This window comes from Myxocyprinus asiaticus, chromosome 23 (assembly GCF_019703515.2).
Source record: "Myxocyprinus asiaticus isolate MX2 ecotype Aquarium Trade chromosome 23, UBuf_Myxa_2, whole genome shotgun sequence".
Taxonomy (NCBI): domain Eukaryota; kingdom Metazoa; phylum Chordata; class Actinopteri; order Cypriniformes; family Catostomidae; genus Myxocyprinus; species Myxocyprinus asiaticus.
The window spans coordinates 21,602,470-21,625,602 of NC_059366.1; positions in this window are offsets into that span (position 1 = coordinate 21,602,470).

Sequence of the window (23,133 nt, forward strand, 5' to 3'; positions counted from 1 at the left end):
GTTTATGGCAGTTGCGCTTGCATGCTCCAGGACAAAGCAAATCCACTGCAGCTCTAAGGCAACACGCAAAATCTGTTATTTTGTCTACTTAAAATGAGTACAACTCGATTCGACTGAGGAACTCTTAATTATATTCGTTTACCAGCAGTATTTCTTTTTCTTTTTTTTAAGCAAATCTCAGGGTGGGTTGAAAGAAAACTTGCACTCTGTGCGTGACTGATAAGCATGAAGCACACTCCCTAAGGAATCGTTCACACAGAGCATGTTTTTGTGTCTTTGACAGTTGTGCCACGTCACACAATTTTTTTCAGCATTCATACGCATCCAAACGAGGGAGGCCGGAAATGCAAGCTTATGTGAAGACATTTTGCATTCAGCTGCATTCCAATGTTTGGTTAACTCTGACCTGTGAATTCTTACTAAGAGAAGTCGTGTGACCAATAGAAAGTCAAAACGTCACACACTGAGCTCTTGGCACAATATAAAGAATCCATATTTCAAAGCGGCATGTTTTTATTGTTGCAATGGAATATAATAATATTTTGAATGGAATATTGTTTGCTAATTGTAATTTAAAAAAATAAATAAAAATAAAATCAAAAGCCCATGAGCGTGACATAATTTCCTGTCCATTGCGGTGTCCAAAATAATTTTGCATGCTCAAAGCCTAGTGTGATCGCAGCTTAAGAGCATATAAAAACTAATATATTTTCATTGGAAAACTCGATTTCCAGTTTCCTAATGGCATTGTTTTCCAAAGTATGTGATACTAGAGTGTTTTTGAACATCTCTGTTTTTGGTGAAGTAAAACGCTGTTCTGGTGTGGATGAGAAGCTTGAACATGCCAAAATCAGTGAGTTTTCAACCAGAATGGTATTAGAGTGGAAGTTGCCTAAACTACAATACCATCATGCTCACACATACTACAACAACTTCTTCAATGCTTGCACACTAGGAATGTCGTAAAATACTGATACATCGATTATTGATCTGCACTATTTTCTCAGTTTGTTTTTGAGGCATCGATATATTAACTTTAACTGACATTTAAATTTCAAGCCTAATAGGAGTGCTTTCCAATTGTCAGCTGGCCTTCCCTTTATTGTAGTCTGGCGTAATAGCTTTGGAAAACCACAAGGGGGTGATATAACATTTACTGTACTGAAGGACGCATTGATGCTGTGTAGGTGGCAGTCCTAAATTGTGAATCTAGTCGCCATACACACAAAAGTTACAAAGTTTATTTTTATTTATTAATTTATTTTATTTTATTTTATTTTATTTTCCTAGAATGAACAAAGTGACGTTGATGAGTTTGCAGGTTAATGTATGAAAATGGTGTAATTGTGTAAACTGAACAATTAGAAATTGCAGCATTTTCATGCAGTTTCTCTGCATCTCAGTTTCTCAAACCACAAAAAGACATACTTGTAACTGAAAATACATTGTGTTGGTTATATGAAAAATACTTGTACACAAAATATCATCCAGTGATGGCTGGAGTAAATAATCTATGTCCTTTAATAATGATTTGTGTTGAATATAATAGTAAACTATGCGAGTTGCGCTCTGTGGCCCTGCAGAATTTTGAGCAGAATCCGGAGTCGTAGCTAGGCATTTAGAACGCAATGTCGTCTGCCAGATGTGTCCGGTGTGCGACGCCCTTTAAGTTACCCTGCTGCCCACACTTTACCAAAGTTGTGTTGAGAAATACCTGTATGTATGAAGAGACAAAAAACCTTGTGCAATGATTAGCCATATTTATATCTGAAAAAATGCTGATATAGATCAATAATCATCGGGAATATTTTCTTATCTTTATTATCGATGCGTTGAAAAGGCATTCATCACAAGCCTACTGTGTACCTTTTATGTGTTACTACGAAAAAAAGTATTCTAATTATGTAACATGCATTACATTATACTGTGCTTTATGAACTGAATAAGAGGGAGGGATCTACTGTACTAGACATCCTTTTTCTTTTCTCTCCTGACTTGATTCAATTCAGTGACCATTATTTGAGCAAAATTTGTGACTGTGACTCTGCTGCGGCTCCTATTGAAATTCCAAGTATGTGTGTTTGCTGCAGGTTGTCTTCATCCCTTGGGTCATCCGTTTGAAATGGAAATTTCAAAATAGCTACACACACACACACACACACACACACACACACACACACACACACACACACATACACAGTGGACCTCTCTGCTCCATTTCTAAGCTTCGCTTGTCATGGCTCCCTGACAGCCCCGTGAGCGCCTATGGCTGCTGACACCTGTATTAGAAATAGATTCTCTGAACAGATGTAGCACACAGGCCTTCTATAGATAATTATGCTGTCTCTCTTTCTTCAATTCACCAAGAGTTGCAGTGGTAAGGTTATAAGCTAACTTCATTATGGATTATTACTATGAAATCTCTTCCATTTTGTCTTGAGTGAAATCATACTGATCCCAAGAATAATTGTAATGGATAGCCTATGTAGCTGATTAATACAGTGATTCTGAACTGGTGGGTCATGACCGATTATTTCTGATAGGGTCAAGAACAGCATTGAGAAACCATGCTAAATCAAATAATAAATTGCAACTAACCATATAATTGTGTATAGTTAGTTCAGCAAAATAAATAGACTTATCAACCTTTAAAAGGGAGGAGAAAATGCTTCCCATGCTGTTTTGTTGTTGACGTGAAGGGCTGTGCTGTGCTCCAACCCAACACCGTGGCACAAATTCATCTGTCACTTGATCAAAGCTAGCAAAATTAGGAGGATGCCAACATAGACTGGTTGCGTGATATGCCCTCATCCTTGAACCACGAATAAACCTATGCAAGGATAAACATAAACTTAGTTTGTGCGACCACAATGGACGTTGCTGCTCAGATCATAAAACATCATAAAAAAGAGACATGTTGAAACCAAAAGTGTAAATTTAGCTATTTAGTCAGATTATTATTTTTGCTTGTTATTGGTCTTGTGCAGTTTATGGAAATATTAATAAATTACAAATATAATTTTAAGGACAATTTTGTTTGTTTGTTTAAATTTTTAACAACAACAGGGCTGGTCAATTTGTCTAAAGTAATAATATCTCAATATTTTTCACCCTATTGACGATCAGGGGTGTCATGCACATATTTGTTTGAGGGGGCACCAATGTCAGCTACTGCAACCCCATTCTGCAACAATGCCCACAACTGCTTCAGCTCAGTAGAGAGAGGAAACATGTATCCTTTCTCTGAATTAGGCAATCCTGTGTAAGTGAAAGCTTCTAAAAGTTAACTAAATAAAATGATTTGCATTTCTCCAAGAGTGAGTTATTTCTCCATTAGACAGTGTAACCATGAATAGAACTCATTTAATATTCTCTATAGTGATTGCCACACAATGCACTATATGGAAATATGTGACCAATCAGATCAGACAGGAACTGAAAAAAAACAAAACAAAAAAACATATACACTACCGATCAAAAGTTTTGAAACACTTACTCATTCTTTATTATAATTATTATTTTTTTTATTTTTTATTTTTTTCACATTTTAGAATAATAGTAAAGTCATCAAAACTATGGAATAACATAAATGGAATTATGGGAATTATGTTGTGACTAAACAAAATACAAAATAAATAAAAACTGTGTTATATTTTATCATCTTCAAAGTATTTTTCCCTTTGCCTAGAATTTACAGAAATGTACTCCTGACATTTTCTCAACCAACTTCTTGAGGTATCACCCTGGGATGCTTTTTAAACAGTATTAAAGGAGTTCCCATCTATGTTGTGCACTTATTGGCTGCTTTTCTTTATTATTTGGTCCAAGTCATCAATTTCAAAAACTTTTTTTCTTTTTTTTTCTTTACATTTTTGTTTTATAATGAAATAAATTAACATGGTGGCACAATTATATTTTTGTCTACAAAACTAATTTCAAACATTTAAGCATACGCCTTCAGATCAAAAGATTTTTAAGATCATGAGAAACATTTCAGTCAAGTGTTTCAAAACTTTTGACTGGTAGTGTATATATATATATATATATATATATATATATATATATATATATATATATATATAAATTAAAGTTAAACGACAGCTGATTCAAGTTACCTCTGTGGTATTGTCAATGACAAGCCACAGCCACGAAAAGTGAAATATTCTTCATCTTGCACAGTGTATAAAGTAAGCAGTTATTAGAGATAAAGAGGCTGACGTATCGTGAACACAAGCGCTGCTACATTGATCTGTTCAACCGCCCACACCGCCTTTCACCCACTGAAAATACGGAACTTGTGGCTACCGATGAACAATGTAAAACCTCCTTTCGTTTCTTAAAGTTTTTATAATGACAGGAAAGGAGAGGATTCACACTGAAATAAGATAATAAGCCGCTGCTTGCTTTAAAGAAAAGAAAGTGTAAAGACGACACAAATCCTGTCAAATACATTTCAGCACCAAAATAAATGAACAGCGACTTAACACTGAATTACTATTATTATTATTTTGAGGGTTAGATTTGTTTTATATCATATTATTTACTTCACCTGGAACATTTATTTTGGCTGAAAACAAAGTGCATTCTATATTTGACAGGTTATGATTTTACTCCTTAATCATACAGTATAAGACCATTTCATGATTTTGATGTTATTTTGATTATTTGTGCACCCCAGAATAATTTTGAAATTAGTCTAATGATCTGCTATAGCCAAATAAAAAGCGCATTAAAATCATTACAAAATTCACAGTATTGCTTAATTTTATATTGCCAGCAAAATGTTGAGCTATAAATAGGACCCAAACGCAGGAGTAAAAATATTACAGTGTTTACTGAGTGAAAAGTTCAGGTATATGATGAAAAAATATGAAGTAGCACAAACAATGGAACAGTCCAGAGACGAGGTGGAAGAAGATGAAGGTGGAGGTCTCTGACGGCGGCAGCTGCAGCGGGGAGAGAGTAGATGTAATGTATATTCCAGGGTGTGAGACGGTGTCAACTAGAGCAGAGAGAAACAGAGGTGAGAAATCCTGGTGGAGAAACAGAGGTGAGAAATGGAGCTGATGGTAATGGCTGGAGCACAGGAAAATAGGCAAAAATATCCAGACTAAAAAATACAGAGAACAGCATGAGAACACGAGTAACAAAGCACACAACAAGAGAATGATCCGATACTGAACTCACACAAAAGGGCTGCTTATAAGGGAGAGAGAAGATAGTGTGCAGGTGCCGAGCTAATCAAGCAGCGGCTGGTAATGAGCATTGCTGGGCAATGCTGCCGCATGATTAACTCTCCACCAGCAACAACACAAGGGAGACACACAGTAACAAACCAGCAGAATGAATCCTCCCATGACAGTACCTCCCCCCTACACATGCCTCTCGGCATGCTCAGGGTGGGTGACCTGCTGCTGATGGAAGCTGTCAATGAGAGAATGGTCAAGTATGTCCCGGGCTGGGACCCAACTCCTCTCCTCTGGACCGTAACCTTCCCAATCCACCAGGTACTGGAAACCGTGCCCCCTCCGTCTAGAATCCAGAATACGCTTGACCAAATAAGTGGGTTCCCCGTTTATGAGGTGCGGCGGTGGGGGAACAGGGGCAGGCGGATTAATGGGAGAATGAATGACTGATTTAATTTTGGAAATGTGGAAAGTGGGGTGAATCCTTTTGTACGCTGGGGGTAATTTGAGACGAACTGCTAATGATTTTGGTAATTGTAAAAGGGCCAATAAATTTGGGAGCGAGTTTATTAGAAACTGAACGCATAGGAATATCCTTAGAAGAAAGCCGCACTTTTTGACCTACAAAATACACGGGAGGCTTAGACCGGTGGCGATCGCTTGGGCCTTAGTGCGTCATCCCACCTAGATGAGAGTCCATCTGGCTCTGATCCAAGTGTGACGACACCTCTGTATGAACGCATGTGCGGATGGGACTGCGACTTTGGGTTCCAGTGTTGAAAACAAAGGTGGTTGGTAGCCTAAACTAACCTGAAACGGAGAAAGGCCTGTGGATGATACTAGCAACGAGTTGTGTGCATACTCCACCCATGTGAGCTGCTGGCTCCAAGACATAGGGTTGTGAGAGACCACACACCATAAAGCTCTCTCTAGACCATGGTTAGCCTGCTTGGCCTGTCCGTTGCTCTGGGGATGAAAACCAGAAGTAAGACTAACTGTAGCCCCCAGTAGTTTACAAAACTCTTTCCAAAATTTGGAAACAAATTGGGGCCCCCTGTTGGAGACCACGTCAGTCAGGAGGCCATGGATTCGAAAGACGTGATCAATGACAGCAACCGCTGTCTCTCTCTAGCTGTGGGTAATTTGGGTAGATGGCAGAAATGCGCTGCCTTTGAGAATCGGTCCACCACAGTCAAGATGACTGTGAACCCCTGCGAGGGGGAAGGGCTGTAACAAAATCAAGGGCTATGTGGGACCAGGGTCTCGAAGGCACCGACAGCAGTTAAAGGAGTTCAGCTGGAGGGGTACAGGAAGACTTGGAAACAGCACAGACAGAGCAGGAACCAACAAATAGGCAAACATCACGGGCTATGGATGGCCACCAAAACCTCTGCTTGACTAGAGCCAGAGTACGCCCGACTCCAGGATGGCAGGCTAACTTGGAAGAATGGCCCCAATGGATGATGTCTGAGCGAACTGATTCTGGCACAAAAAAACGACTTGATGGGGTTTTAGATGGGGGCGTTACCCCTTGCAAGGCGGTGCGGACCTTCGACTCGATCTCCCAAGAAACCGCCGTCACCACCATTTTGGTAGGAACGATGGAATCTGGGGAGGTCGGTCCCTCGGAATGATCAAAAATACAAGACAGGGTGTCCGGTTTGATGTTCTTAAAACCTGGACGGTAAGAGATGGTAAAGTCAAAATGACCGAAAAAAAGAGCCCACCAAGCCTGCCTGGAATTCAGACGTTTAGTAGAACGGATGTATTCAAGGTTTTTATGATCAGTCCAGATGATGAAAGGTACCCCAGACCCCTCTAACCAATGGCAGCATTCCTCCAAGGCTAACTTGATAGCTAGCAGCTCACGGTTGCCAGTATCATAATTTCATTCAGTGGGAGAAAGACGATGGGAGTAAAAGGTGCATGGATGCATTTTGTCATCAGAGGGACTTCGTTGGGAGAGTACCGCACCTACCCCCACATCCGATGCGTCCACCTCTACCACAAACTGAAGAGAAGGATCGGGTTTGGTGAAGGCTAAATTGGCCTCCTGAGACCACCGAAACTCAGTTTTGGCAGAGGTGAGACCAGTCAGAGGCGTGGCTAGTTGGCTGTAATTGTGAATAAAATGCCGATAGAAATTGGCAAAACCCAGGAATCTCTGCAGGGCCTTGCAAGAATCCGGGGTTGGCCAATCCACCACAGCCTTAACCTTAGCTGGATCTACCTGAATTCCCTCCGGTGACACAATGAATCCCAGAAAATTTACGGATCGGGAGTGGAACTCACACTTCTCAGCCTTGACATACAGCCCATTCTCTAGCAGCCATTGGAACACTCGTCTGACGTGCTGAACATGTTCCTGGAGAGAATGGGAAAAAATCAAAATGTCATCCAGGTAGACAAAAATAAACTTATCAACCATATCTCTCAGCACGTCATTAACAAGAGCCTGGAAGACTGCGGAGGCGCTGGCTAGACCGAAAGGCATAACCAAGTATTCAAAATGCCCCCTAGGGGTGTTAAAAGCAGTCTTCCACTCATCGCCCTCCCTTATGTGGACCAAATGATAGGCATTGAGGAGATCCAATTTTGTGAAAAAGTTGGCTCCCTGCAGACGCTCGAACGCCAAAAACATCAATGGCAAAGGGTAAGTGTTCTTCACCGTGATGTTTTTCAGCTTACGATAGTCAATACAGGGATGAAGGGAACCATCCTTCTTATCCACGAAAAAGAACCCCGCGCCAGCTGGGGAAGAAGAGGGCCTAATGATCTTAGTTGCCAGAGAATCGGAAATGTATTTCTCCATGGCCTCCCTCTCAGGAGCTGAGAGTGAGTATAAACCACCCTTAGGGGGACACGTACCTGACTTAAGCTCAATAGCGCAATCGTAGGGACGATGCGGAGGAAGAGAAGCAACACGGGACTTACTGAACACCTCTCTCAGGTCATGGTACTCCACAGGAACACGGGAAACATCCACCGGCTCATCCTGCAACAAAGAACAAGAAACAGGGGAAGAAGCAGACAAAAGACAAGTAGAATGACAGTAAATGCTCCAAACCAATATTTTGTTTCTGGACCAGTTAATGTGGGGATTGTGTGAGGATAACCAGGAGTGACCTAAGACGACTGGAGCCAGGGGAGAGTCAATGATATAGAAAGACGTGAGTTCAGTGTGGTTACCAGAAATGATGAGTCTGATGGTGGTGGTAACCTGGGTGATTTCGGTGAGTTGAGTGTTACAGAGGGTATTAACCAGAATCTTGTGCTCAAGTGTGGAGGTAGGAATCTTGAGGGATTTGACCAGGGATGCATCGATGAGATTAGATTCTGCTCCGGAGTCTACCAGGAATGATGAAGGGTATCCGTACCGGGAGGAGAGTAGATGAAGAGGGTTTACGTAGAGAAGATCCACCCACCAGTAACCTCTGGACTACTGGTGGGCTCTGTCTTTTAATGGGCAGAAATGTAACATATGACCAGCAGATCCACAATACAAGCATAGAGTGCGTCATTGATCCCTCTCCTCCCGGGTCAACCGAGCTCTGCCCACCTGCATGGGTTCTCCTTCTGATTACTGGCTGATTGCACCGTGAAGACAGGAAGTCCTAGGTGGCGGAGAGATGCTGGGAGTGTGCTCTGGATGAGAAGCTAGTGCCAAGCGTGAATGACATTGAAGACGTGAGTCCACTCGAATGGCGAGGTCGACCAACTCATCGAAGGTCTTGGGTAAGTCCAGAGCATAAATCTCATCCTTGATGCGATCAGCCAACCCATGCAGGAGTAAGTCCCACTGCGCCTCCTCATTCCAGTTACAGCTGGCTGCCAGCGTGCAAAACTCTATGGAGTAATCAGAGACAGACAAAATACATTGTCGTAGTTCCACTAATACTCAGGCAGCCTCTCTGCCATGTGCCGAACGGTCGAAGACCTTCAGTAGCTCACTGGAAAATGACTGGAACGAGGAACAACAAGGATGTTTCTGATCCCACAACGCCGTACCCCAAAAGGCATGCTCGGCCCGACAGTAATGAGATGACATATGCCACCTTGAAACCTTCAGTAGGAAAAGCAGATGGCTGCATAGCAAAAGCTTGAGAACATTGAGACAGAAATGCTCTGCAGTAGTTCGGCTAACCCGAATAGCTCTCTGGTGGGTTGATGCAAGGTTCGGATCGAAGCATGGGCGGCATCGCTGGTTCTATAGCCGTTGGTGGTGGCGGTGTGGGTGCAGGGAACTCACTGGGTGCTGGACTCTGTTGGATGATAGATGAGAGCTCGGTGAATCGCGCCGCCAGAGCCTCGATGGCCATCCTGGTGGTTTTAGCCAGTTCCTCCTGTTGGGTGATGCGCGATTCCTGGTTGGTAAGATATTGTTGTATCTGAGCGAGTCCTGCTGGGTCCATCTTGATCGGATCATTATGTCGAGTTTATAAATAGGACCCAGATGCAGGAGTAAAAATATAACAATGTTTACTGAGTGAAAAGTTCAGGTATATGATGAAAAAATATGAAGTAGAACAAACAACGGAACAGTCCAGAGATGAGGTGGAAGAAGAGTTGTAGCGGGGAGAGAGTAGAGGTAATGTATATTCCAGGGTGTGAGATGGCGATGATTGGAGCAGAGAGAAACAGAGGTGAGTAATCCTGGTGAATGGAGCTGATGGTAATAGCTGGAGCACAGGAAAACAGGCAAAAATATCCAGACTAAAAAAATACAGAGAACAGCGTGAGAACAAAGCACACAACAAGAGAACAATCCGATACTGAACTCACACAAAAGGGCTGCTTATAAGGGAGAGAGAAGATAGTGTGCAGGTGCCGAGCTAATCAAGCAGCGGGTGGTAATGAGCGTTGAAGGATGGGACAGTTAAAAACACTATTGGACCCGATCGTAAAACCGTAAGTAAACAGCTTCATTTATGAATATTTCAAATGTCATTACTGTTTGATAGTTTATGGTGCTGCTTGAGGGAACATTTTAATATATTTGGATGAAAAGTGTTGGATGTGGGTTATATGTTAATCCTGAAATTTAGTTTTGTAATGTTGTGGAGATTTTTCATTCTCTTATGACTGAGTTTCAATTATGGCTGTATTTCACTGGGTGTTTCCATTAAAGGGAGGCACACAGAAACAAACCAGCAGAATGAATCCTCCCATGACACAAAATCATTGTGATTATATAGTTAATAATCAATATATCTGCCAGGCCTACACAATACACAATTTTGGTACTGTGTTGGGTCACCACTTGTAGCAAAACCAGTTGAGAACCACTTGAATCATATTAGGTAAACATTTTAAACATCTTGGCTCGTTAAAAGTTCACTCAGACTTTAGAGACTTTGAAGACTCGCTCAAATAGTCTCTCTGTTTTTTATTAGCTTTGTTACTCAGGAACAAATTTCAACTGGTATACTCTGTTTTAATAATGGCAACAATACCCCTTAAAATCAAGATAATGAAACTGATCGTTCTGAATCATCATGAATGTGGAGGTGAAAATAAACCCTTCCTTTCTCCAAAACCTCAAACCTGCCAAACCTCCCTTAAATGTCTGCCAACACAACCCTCCTGCTTTGCTGAGATTTAGCAGGGCTGTGTTGTCAGTCACCATGCTGATATTAACCGAGCGACTGTCTCACATTCATCCATATCCACATGCATCTTCAGGCTTGGAGGGTGTGTTGTTACTGTACATGTGGAGGTGGTGGGCACATTACAGTCTGAAAAGGGGGTTTAACCTTTCAGCTGACCCTAATACTGTAGTTCAGTAAGGGGTGAGCTATGACATGGTGCCAAGCCTGCACTATGCCTTTGTCCCCAGAGATACCATATGGAGGCAGTTGCTTATCCTAACTGCCCTCACTCTACTGGCCAGTTTAAGTCAGAATGTCACTGTAAATGCCATGCTTATTTTGACACAGCTCAAATGCTCATCATGCCTCATAATTCAGCATTTTTAAAGCCATTGTTTTGGCCAGTGATTTTTTTTTTTTTTTTGCTATCCATTTGAGGATATATTGGTGTGTGTCGGCAGTTATGTGCATGGACACTCATCTTTACATGAATGTGGCAGTTTGTCTCTTTTTATCAAACACTGATCCACACAGTGCAATTAGTGTGTCCCTTTTAAGAGTTGACAATAATACAGGAGGATTGCACAGCTGTTTTATAGCCAAGACTGGCAAGGGGCAGAGTTTCAGTATTTTAACCCTTTTGAAAGAGAGAAAATGTGAAAAAACAAAAATAAACATGCATTAATAAAACATGAGAACTGATGACATTTGCCTCCCCTAGACTGACAATTTTTAGCCTTTTATTGGTCGTTGTCCTGCAGTAATGGTATGTTGTTGGTTGACATGCCATTCAGGTGACATCTGGTCCATTCCAAAACCTAGTGAACTGCCTACAGTGGAAGCATTCTAAGGCATAATAGGCTAACTTCTGACACAAAGGCTGTACCAAAAGGTTGTCTTTTTAATTATGCTGCCTTCTAAGATATCCCGTTTTAGCCAAATTCATGTACCCTTCCTGCAGAAGGCAATCTCAGAAAGCACAGCGATGAGCTCATTGGGAAACAAACAAACAAGCAAATAAATAAATAAATAGATCAAATATGGTGGACGAGGTAAGAGAAATTTAAACATACTGAAAAGTATTGATAAAAATAATTGTGTAATTAATAATGTTTTATTTTAAATGTTTTATATGAACACACCTAATTTATACAGTTTTTCTCCTGAACAAACTAAAGCATCATAGCCTGCGTTTATATTAGCGGAAGGTATTTTTGAGTGTAAGGGCAGGAAATTAAATGCCTAGAGAGGGGCGCCAAAAGCAAGTTGTTAAATGAGATGATTTTAGCTGTAAGGATATAATACAGTAAAGAGGAATGCATATTTTATTAAATCTACCCCCAAACCCCAACCCTAAACCTAACCGTCAGTGGGGTATAAATGTAATCTTTTGTGGAAAATGGAACCTCAGAATCTTGGGTCATCATTCATTATGCATACACAATAAAAGCAGATGGTGCTAGTCTGTAACTTGGCATGACAGGGGCAATGCTGGAACTTTTGGAAGCAACATGGCGATATCCTGTATGATCATGATGAAAAAACACATCCATGATTAGTTTAGGCAATTATCGACGTTCTTCGAGCCAAGTTTTCTTAGGAAAACAATTTCAGGGATGTGCGCAAACAGGAGAAATATCTCCTTAACAGAACAAAAACAACAGTGTATTTCGTCATATTTTTTTAGGCAAACTAATAGAAGCCTGTATACCCAGTAAATCTAAATTAGCCTTAAGGCTGAAATAATCTACTAAACAATGTTTGAATGATATTTGTGCGTTAAGCGTTTTGGGCTGAAGGGTTGAAGATTAAAGGGGTCATGACATACTCTTTTTTTATAATTTTATTATCTTCCCTGAAGTCCAATGATAATGTTAGTATTTTTTTGCACCTAAACAGTCATAATTTTGTAATATATGATCATTTTCCAACCTGTCTCTGGCCCTCTGTCTAAAACGCTTGGTTTTGGCCTAAGCGCCTCCTTTAAATTTAACGGAAACACCCAGTGAAATACAGCCATAATTTAAACACAGTCATAAGAGAATAAACAATCTCCACAACATTACAAAACAGATTTCAGGATTAACATATAACCCACATCCAACACTTTGCATCCAAATATATTAAACTGTTCCCTCAAGCAGCACCATAAACTCTCAAACAGTAATGACATTTGAAATATTCATGAATGAAGCTGTTTACTTACGGTTTTGCGATCGGGTCCAATAGTGTTTTTAACTGTCCCATCCTTCAATAACAGTTCCTTTGCAAAGCTTGACTCATGTTATGACTGGTTCACAAGCAATCCACGCTGATGTAAGCCAAAAAAACATAAAATCCATGCTGAAAAATGCTGATGAGACATTCACACGACGCACATACACAGTCCAAAGCATGGTCACAATCACACGTAAGTATCATCCTGCATTGATGCGCACATCGCCAGTAACACATCAAAAAGGTCATCAAAGACGTCCATCTAGTAATTCAGTTTACATACAACAACAACTAAAAATAGCACAGATGGGCGAAAGAACGCTTCCAGGATGCATTTGTGCTCAAAACAACATGATGCATCAGCTGAATGAAAGAGAATAGAGTCTCCTTTTCAGAGTTGTAACTTGACACCATGTCTTTTAAAAGTGACACTAGATACATGACAACGGTCAAAGACATCTGTCTAGTGCATGTTTATATACAAAAATAATTCAAAATAGTCCAGATGGGTCCCCTTTGGTGTTCAGGAATAGTTAAGAGGCCTGTCTGTCCCTTTAGAGCTCCTTGGTCTGTCTTGCTCTCTCTCTGTTTCAAACTGAGCACCAGTGGCAGGGCCAAGAGTGCGATGATGTAAAGTAGACATTGATGTTGTTGCTATAGAGGCGGTCATGAATTAATGTGCCCCCTAGTGACGTAGGGAAGTAGAGAACGAGATGTTTTTGCAGCTTGGTTCCAATAAATGCTTATCGCTTGATGATTAGGTTTTGAGTTCTGAAATTTATAGTATGTTTTTATAGTAGAATGACCTCTTGTATGTTAAAAGAAAACAAATCAAGGAAAACTGTATTCCTCATGACATGATCCCTTTAAAGGAAAAAACAAAAACTGACCTTGCCTGTGTTTCCCAAAAGCATCGCAAGCTTAATTTGATCGTAAAGACCATTGGAGCCAATGGTTTCTATGATCTACTTAGGCTTACAAAGCTTTTGGGAAACGCAGCCCAGGTTGTTTGAGGAATAGCAATACAATGCTGCCTTACAGGCACAGTAATGGCATTCTCCTCTAAAGTTTTCTGGTACTGTATATTTGCAAATATTGTTTTATTACTCCGCAATCCACTATTAGGCTAAGAAAGTGAACAGATCAACCATTTTGTATGCCACAGTTGTTAAGATGTCATTTCCATATCTTTAGTCAAAGCACCGGAGCAAACGGGGCAGTTTAGAGGTAAACAAAAGGAGAGGAAGTACCAAAGCTGCTGTTTCTTCAGCCCAGCGGAATAATCGGCCTCACACAGACTCCCTTTATCACAGCTGCTTTCAACCAGGCGGAATCTGAGAACAGCCTGGCTGCCATTCTAACAATTCTCTGTTTGTTTGGGAAGATGGCCAATTGCTATACAGTAGCATTTACATCATGTTTTTTTTTCTTTGAGTAGCACCAGACGGTTTATCTTTTTCTTATATCTCAGATATAACAGATCCCATTTTAACACATTAATCCATCAAAAGCGATGACCGCTGGAAATGTGAATGTGTGTGAATGTGTGATCAGGGTGATAGAGAGAGCATCTGTGATCTATTAGGAAGCAGTTGCATGGCTCTGTGAAACTCTCTGCTCCACCTCACCAAATCAATCTGTTTGAACATCTCTCTCCCCACTCTCCTCTCTCTGTGCATATGTGTGTGCGAGCACATGCCTGTGTGTATATTTGCAGATTGGTGTGTGTGGGTGTGTGCATGAATGTTTTTCTCCACCCTAACCAAGACTGCTAACTAGAATGCCATTGGATGTGAATGTCTGTGGCTCTGATTCAAAACCTACTGAGCTTTTTACAGAGGCAACATTTTAAGACATCATAGGTATGTTCCAGACTGTTCCAAACATAGCCAGCTTTATAATGTTGCATTTTGAGACATATCGATTTGGCCAAATTCTAAGGTAGCATCATATGTATCCTTAGTGGAGAAGGCAAACCCAAATGCATTGCGACAAACTCTGCACTGTCAATGAAGGAATGGAGTTGGTTTCCCTACTTTCAAACTACAGTACTTGTTTATTTGTACATATCTAAATATTTCGAAATGAACATAAAATATATTGATTCTATACTTTTAATCAAAAACATTAAATCAATAATTGTATATTTTTCCATTGTTTTTATTTATTAATTTTTATTTTTTGTCATTTACTGTGCTTCATGGGATTACAGTTAATTTGCTCATTAAAAACACTAAGTACACTGTTTTGTGCCTTTGTGTTTGTAATGAGTTCACAAGATGGGCAAGGAGGAAGCTGGGACCAGCTTAACAAACAGACATAAAGACATTTATTTTACAACTTAAAAAGACAATACCAAACGCACTGCTTCCCCGCAGTCACGTTGCATCCACACAAACAGCTTCATGCGTCTCTCTCTCTCCCCATCTGCCGCTGTATCTTCTCCTTAAATACTCCCACCACCCCTCACTGGAACGTGAGACTGGTGTGGCACACAGGTGGAACTCATTCACCACTTATCTTCCTGGCCTCGCTCTGCCCAGATGCTGCTCGGCCCTGCCCTGCTACCCACATACCCCCAGCTACCTGGGAACAGAGATTGTGTGTGTGTTGTTGTGAGTGAGTAAGGAGTGGTTTTACAGGCTGGATGTTGCTCTCACCCACTGGAGGATAACAGCGAGTGCATATCGGTGATGCCATAGTTTATACCCTCAATTTTGCTCTCTCTCTCTCTCTCTCTCTCTCTCTCTCTCTCTCTCTCTCTCTCTCTCTCGTCATGCCTTTCTTTTCTCAGAATTCTTAATCTTGGGCTTTCTTAGGCTGAAAGAAAAGAGAAACAGAGGTATGAGAGCCAGAGTACAGTTACAAGCACATTTAAAGATATAATCTCTCAAAGAAGCTCCTGGAGTATTGTCAGGTACATCAGGCTAAAAAATTCAGGATCTTTAATAAATAATGTTACATGATATTTGCTGTCGCAATTTGAAATAAAAAATAAATAATAATTGAGTGTTGTGATAAAGAGAAAATTAACCAGAAGGCACTTAAAAACACAGTTATTTTTCACTGTTGTTGAAAATTGGCTAAACCAATATGCCAGTGTCAATTACATCTGTAAAAATAGTAATGTTCTGAGTCAGGCTTTCAACAGAATTATCTCAGGGAGACTCCCGATGTCTTTACTCATGCTTCTAGTTTTGGGGCGTGGAAATGCTGACATTGGGAAATTGGGGTGTCCCTTGTGCCCATAATTCCTGCAGATTACATTCCATCTGTCTGCCATATGTCTTTAATTTTATTTTAACTAGAAAAAAAGTTTGTAAAGGCAAACCTTGATGTTGGCTTAACAAAGCCTGAAAGTTTAAAATAGTTTTATAAGATTGAGAGTTTACAGGTTATGTTTAGGTGTAAGTTTAAACAGGCATTATTGAAAGACAGAAAGATAGATAGACAGAGAATCTGAAGGACTGCGCTGAGTTTGGTTTGTGTAATTTGAAAGGTCTAGGAGGAGTTAGGGTCAGAGAGGAGATAAGATTTTTAAAAAACCCTTAACCCAAGTTTGTACAGTAACAGTTTGTTGGGGGTGGGGGGCGGAGTATCCTGGGGATATAACGAAAATGGGTAGAGGCTGAGACCCACGATACACATGGGAATAAACAAGGGAATCCCTCAGGTCCTCCAGGTTGACGAGAGGCGGTGATGAGGCATCACTGACTTCAAGTGCCAATCAGAAATAATCATCTATCAACAAGTTTTCAGACTCAGATCTACTAAACAAAACATCATCATCCTATAAATCAGTGTGGTGGAGTATTCCCAGTCCAGTATTCCTCTGGGTACATTCCTCCTACCTGAGCAGGACATCCAGAGTTCAGCATATGCTGAGGAACGTCTGCTGACTCTAGAGAATAGATCCATCCTCTTTAATGAGTGTGATGGAGGTGGACAGACTCGCTCACCCTCATCACCTTTTTTTTTCTTCTCTTCATAGGTGGCTGCCTTTGAAGTAGACCTCTCTTCTGTCATGTTATACTCATGCCACATGGGGCCAGCTTTAAACATCCCAGGTAAACAAAATAATATATAAATCTCATTAAGGAAGAGGTGGGGTTCATGAAGAATGCACTGTAGAGAATCATGTGATGTTTCTGATAAAGGAGGGAGAAAGACGTTAAAGAAAAGAGTAGAAGTGAGGGAGTGCAGGTTTATCATCATAGCAATGCTATCGTCACTCTATCGATAAGGGACAGAGGGGTGACTGGCCCTCTTAATGACTCTCTCTTCCAAAAGAGTGAGAAGCAGAGTGAAAGGAGAGGATAATGAAGGCTCCCTTGTGTGCCAGCGCTGAAGGCGAATCTTTGAAGGGTTTTGGCACAAATGATACTTTTAAAGCTATTTTGCTGGTTTTGTAATAAAGATTGAGATTTTTGGTAAGGACATTGGTTTTTAAATCACAATATGAGTAATTTTATATAACAATAACGATATATAGCCTATCATAATATTGTAATTTTTTTGGAAAATCAAGAAAAAATTGTTAATGTATTAAATAGTGCTGTCAGCGTTAACACGTTAACACATGATTAATTTAAAATGTATAACACGTTAATTTTTCTTAATGGCGATTAAGGCATGTACTGATGTGACATTAGATTCTGACTTTTTATTCAGCTCCGTATGAGTTCTGAACACTGATTAGAGGGCGGAACCCTTGCGATGTGTCCAGCAAGGACATTACACTCGTATACACACTACAAACAAACACACAACAGTGAGTCTTATCAAACAAATGTTGATGGGACTTGTCACAAAAGTTAAGTCCTTTGCGTCTTTTGTACTGTAAGTCAGCATTTTAGCACTTAAACATGTCAATTCTCACAAGCATGCACAACTTGTTCTCCCGTGGAGGGTCTGTTGACGCTCCACTCATATTTAACATAATTTCAACTTTGCACCCGTTGCCGCCGAGCTTCTGAAGCGTCAGCTATTGATTACCAGACAATTCGAATTAATTATATTTCCATCGGCAGTGCCAGAGATAAAAGCAGAACAAGACGCGCTTTTCATATGGAGTTCAACGCGGCTCTTGCTGCCCTGAAACAAATCATGTGCTTTCCATATCCAAAGTGTAAAGACAGCCTTTTGGGGTTTAAGAGATGTAATGCGCATTGCAATGAATAGTAGTTCTATCAATCAGCCAACATCACACTTAGACTTTGGTATATGTTTAATGTTACTTGAATTGGTGCCATTGTAGTGAATATCTATCTTTGTACTGTGGAGTTTGGAAAATGTTAAAAAAGCATTATTGTTACAAATTGTTTTGCTCTATCGTGTTGTTCTTTCCAAAGAAGGAAATAAATGCATTTAGTCAGGAAATATAGTCACATTTCAGCACTTTTAACTATGAAAAATCATGAGATTAATCGCGATTAAAAAAAAATTAATCTATTGACAGCACTAATATTAAATATCCATATTGTAATGCCTATTTTTGGATAATCCAGTCAGTGAATTAAATATTTATAAGTTCTTCCTCTTATATAATTTTCTCTTTATATGGAACTTGACAAAGATAGTCAAAAAAACAAACAAAAAAAAAAAAACATTATGCCACATAGTCTGATAAGTTGTTGACCAAAATAATTATTTGTATTAACTTTCTTCAAGAAACTCAGGATGCAATGTAACAATGCAACAAAGAAAATTATGCATAAGTAATAAATAGATAAATTAAAATAAACACTTCTTGCAGAAAATATCCAAAATGATTTAAAAACTTCTTAAAGGAAATACTGTAAATATTCTATACATTTAAACACTTGCAATTTGATTTTGTTTTTTTTAAATGTAAAAATAATTGACCAATTTTGCTTGTGATTATCGTTGAGCGACACGTTATGCACATTACATTTTTCTGTTCTGTGTTGGCTTTTGTGAACCTACACTACTGATGTTTTAATAACAAGCTCCTCTCCATTTTATTGACTTGTTTGGGAGTCGTCCCGTTCTATGAAGTATTTTTTTCATGTATTAAGTAGTAAGATATTTACATATTGCGAATACACAATAAAGCAAAATCTCTATCGATTGACACTTTATATCATCATCACGATATACAGTATATCGTCATATCGCCCAGCCCTACTATGAGTGCTGAGCAAGTGCTCATTAGAGTGGCAGTGTGTGAAAAAAAAAGTTCGGCCCTGAATCAAGGCACAATCGGCCGATCGATCGGTGCACCCCTACAAGCTGGTATGATACCTGTTGCATGTCACCTTTGTCTTTCGGAGCATGCACACAATGCCGAGGTCAATTGTGGTCTGATTAACACATGTATACATGCTAGACAAAGCTGAGCTACAATATAATTATCTAGGACTGTTAGTTCATCTTCACAAAAAAACGGACTGATATGGCTTCAGTTGACTAAAGCATTTACATGTCATTTTAAAAAAGAAAATAGTGTTGTTTTAGTCCAAATGAAAACAAACTTTTAAAGTACATGTAAACGTACTGTAAGTATTAACCCGTACTTTGTGAACACAACTTTGTTTCCTGGTGAATTGTAAAAAAAACAAAACTTTTGTGTACTATATGCATAAGACGGTCAATGATCAGACTATGGGTGTTTCTGTGCATTTCATCTTAGACTTAATCTAGATTGACTGCTATCCCAGATAACTGGCACCAGAGCTGCCTATCCAGCACATAACTGCTCCCCTCAATACCAAAAACACATTGACCTGTTTGAGCATGTTCAGGCCTAAAAAGCTTACAGTCAGCAAGAAAGAGACAGTGTGTGTGCAAATGTGTAGCATATCCAATTAGTAAGAGAGAGAAAGCAAGTAAGTAAAAGGGTTGTTAATAGCATTCCAGAATAAAATAATATTAAAAAATAGGAAAGGAAAACATGCTTAACCTGATGTCATTATCTTTCTCTTATGTCCTACTAAACGGTGACTGTGTAACCTAATATAAATATTTTATCATATGAGTCAGAGAGGCCTGCGGCCATCCTCTGGCTCTTTATATATATTTGTGTTGTTAGGTGCACACAGATATCTTCCTCTGTTAGGTGCACACAAATATCTTCCTCGGTTACTTTTGCAGGAGTTTTAATGTTATTTTATGTGTAACTCAGTGCTGCCCAGAGTCTTGGTACTTAAATTCTGGGATACCAATATTTCCCCCTCTATCTCTCTGCCAAGGATGGCTATTTCTATTTAGTTGACAGACAGTCAGCTCTCCTGCAGGGACTGTCCCTGTGATGTCCTTCTCCTCAAGTAGCTAGACATAGAAAATGGCAAATGAGAGTTTAGTGTGGGGAGTTTTGCTATAAATAATTTAAAGTGGTGTAGCATCATCAGGGGATATTAGGGTTAAATTCCAGCACCCCAAGTCAGAAGCAATGTTTGAATAGGGGACACATAGACACACATATACACACAACAAGAGACAGACAGAGACATACTGTTAGAACAGTTGAAAGAGAAATGTTAACTCCCTGAGGAGCAGTGCTAGTTTGGATCAGAAGAGAAGTACTCTCTTGCTCGCAGCTCCATTGGAAGATTCAGATGCAAACAATGTCTTCTGTCTGCAAATCAATAGTAGAGGAACAACTGCTGTTAAGTCAAACACCCAAAGAACCCTGGTGAGATCAGATGAGTCTATAGTGATTCTGAACCATCTCTCAAGCATCCAAAATTAGTCAGACATGACAGTTTTGGATCAGCCGTCAATTTCACACGTCACTAGTTCCATTTTCCACCTCTAAATTAAACAGTAGTTTTTTTATTCCTCACCTAATATGGATGCTTAAGTTAATAGCTATGGAATATTTCATACAAAAATGACAAATGTATTGTTTCAAAATGTTGTTCTAAACATGTGTGACTTTATCTGTAGGAGATGTTTTGCAGGATGTCCAAGCCACTTATTTCCAAGACAACAGTGACCAAAAAGAACAAAAAAAAAACAAACAAAAAAAAAAAAACACCTAAATAGTAGTACATATGACTTGTGCGCTATAATCCAAGTCTTCTGAAGACATATGATAGCGTTGTGTGAGGAACAGACTGGAAATTACTTCAGATTACATGCTGATAAACCTTCGTACACTGAAGCGATAAAATGTACACTGATGCAAAAAACAAAGCCCTTTTATGTACTTGACATCAAACCTGGTGCAATGTGTCTTGAAGCACCAAATTTGAGAGCTATAGTACAATATTCCAAAATAACTTGAAACATAGTGTCATTTTTTGGAACTTGACTACCCCTTGTTACTGTCTGCTGCCACTGAATGGAAAGGAGCAGCCAAGGACTATTGTTTTAATTGGTGATGGCAGCCTAATGTTTGAGAATAAGGTCTGCTGATGTAAAGGTTGCTAGTTTTATCCCAAGTGGGGTTCACCCAGAAACTAAATAGCTGCTGAAATAACAGTCCTATACTCTTCACCATAGAGACCATTGAATCTTAGAGCAAGACATTCAACTGCAGATTGCTCTGAGTGATTCACCCTGCAATTTATGTACCCTATATTGCTTAAAATGAAAAGCATCTGAAAGCAGACCATACATATAAAGTCATTGTCAATTATTGTTTGTTCACTGAGAGCTATTTAGTCTTTCATGACCTTGTAGAGTTTATATAGCCATAGGCATGTGGCCATGGCTAAAATGCTTTTAAGCTCTTGACTCTGATTTACAGAAAATACTCTGAGCTCCTCAGACAGACTTAGTGTAACACTTGTAATTAAATTATATACCAGATGTTACATAATGTTGCCCAAAGTACTGAAGACAGTGTGTGTGTACGATTTCATATTGTTTCATACAACATGTATGAACTGGCTTGAAGTGGTTCCTTTTCTACCTGCTTCATATCCGTAATGTTTTTTATCCTTCCTGGATATTGTGTGCTTTGGTCAAAGTTTGTACTCTTAGACACTGATAGCCCTTTTCCACCAACATGGTTCGGGTTCCTGTGGCCGGTGCGAATTCTCGAACTGTTCTGCATGTTTCCACCGCAGAAAAGGCTGTTCCGAGGCATAAAATCTGGTTCCACACTGGCCCCAAAAGCTTGCTGGTCTCAACGCAAAAGAACCGATTACGTCAGGGGGAGAAGGGTGGGACAAATTTTTCATCGCCAGGTAAAGTTTTTCCAAACAACAACATTTTGGCCAGATACCATCTGCAGCAAGTACTTCTTCACTCTATAACAATAAGAATCCACAAAAATGTCAGAAATAGAAAGCATTCAGGAAACGCGGATGAAACGAGCTTTGTATTTGTGATTTGGTTTTCTACAGAGATCCAAGATAAACTAGAGAGATCGCAAAGAAAAAAAAAAGGGGATAAGAGGAGATATGAAATGATGCACATCAGCTTCAATTGGACGGTTCACCAAATCATAGTCGAATTGAAAAATATTGGGGGACAGCGAAGCAATGTCTTGGACACCGAGCAGCCAGCTAACTAACCTGGGCATTTAATTCAGTCAGTCACACTTGAGACAAACAATGAACAGTGAAACCCCGGTGTCTTCTGTGGCTGATCTTGGCAAATTATTACATCTGCAAGCTTTGTTAGCTTTCCTTACACTCGTCTCATCTTATTTTGAGCATTATTTTGTTCAGTTAGGACACTTTTGGCCATCTACTCACTTTGTTAGGAAGATCGCTGCTATCTTCTAAACAAACTGGTGGAGATTCTCAATCAAGACATAAACATAATTTTACAGTATATGCTATGGCAAAAATCCAAATATAACCATCTGCTACACCAATGTTAATCACGATTCCACTGTTACAGTTTATGGTACTTAACAAGTTAAGCGACATTTAAAAGTTCATAAAAATAATGTTATTACGTCACCTGTCATCTTTTTTGATATTAACAATTTTTATTGATTCCATTCAACAAATTACATAAACATCACAGAAAATGCGGAATCAAATTATATACAATTAAACCCTTCCCCTGAACACCCCCACCCGACACAAACACTCACCCCAGTGGTCATAAATATATTTAAAAAAAAAACACGCACACGTAATAAATAAATAAATAAAAGCATATTTTCAACAACAACAACAAAAAAAAAAAACAATCAAATTGCACACAAACATTTAAAACTA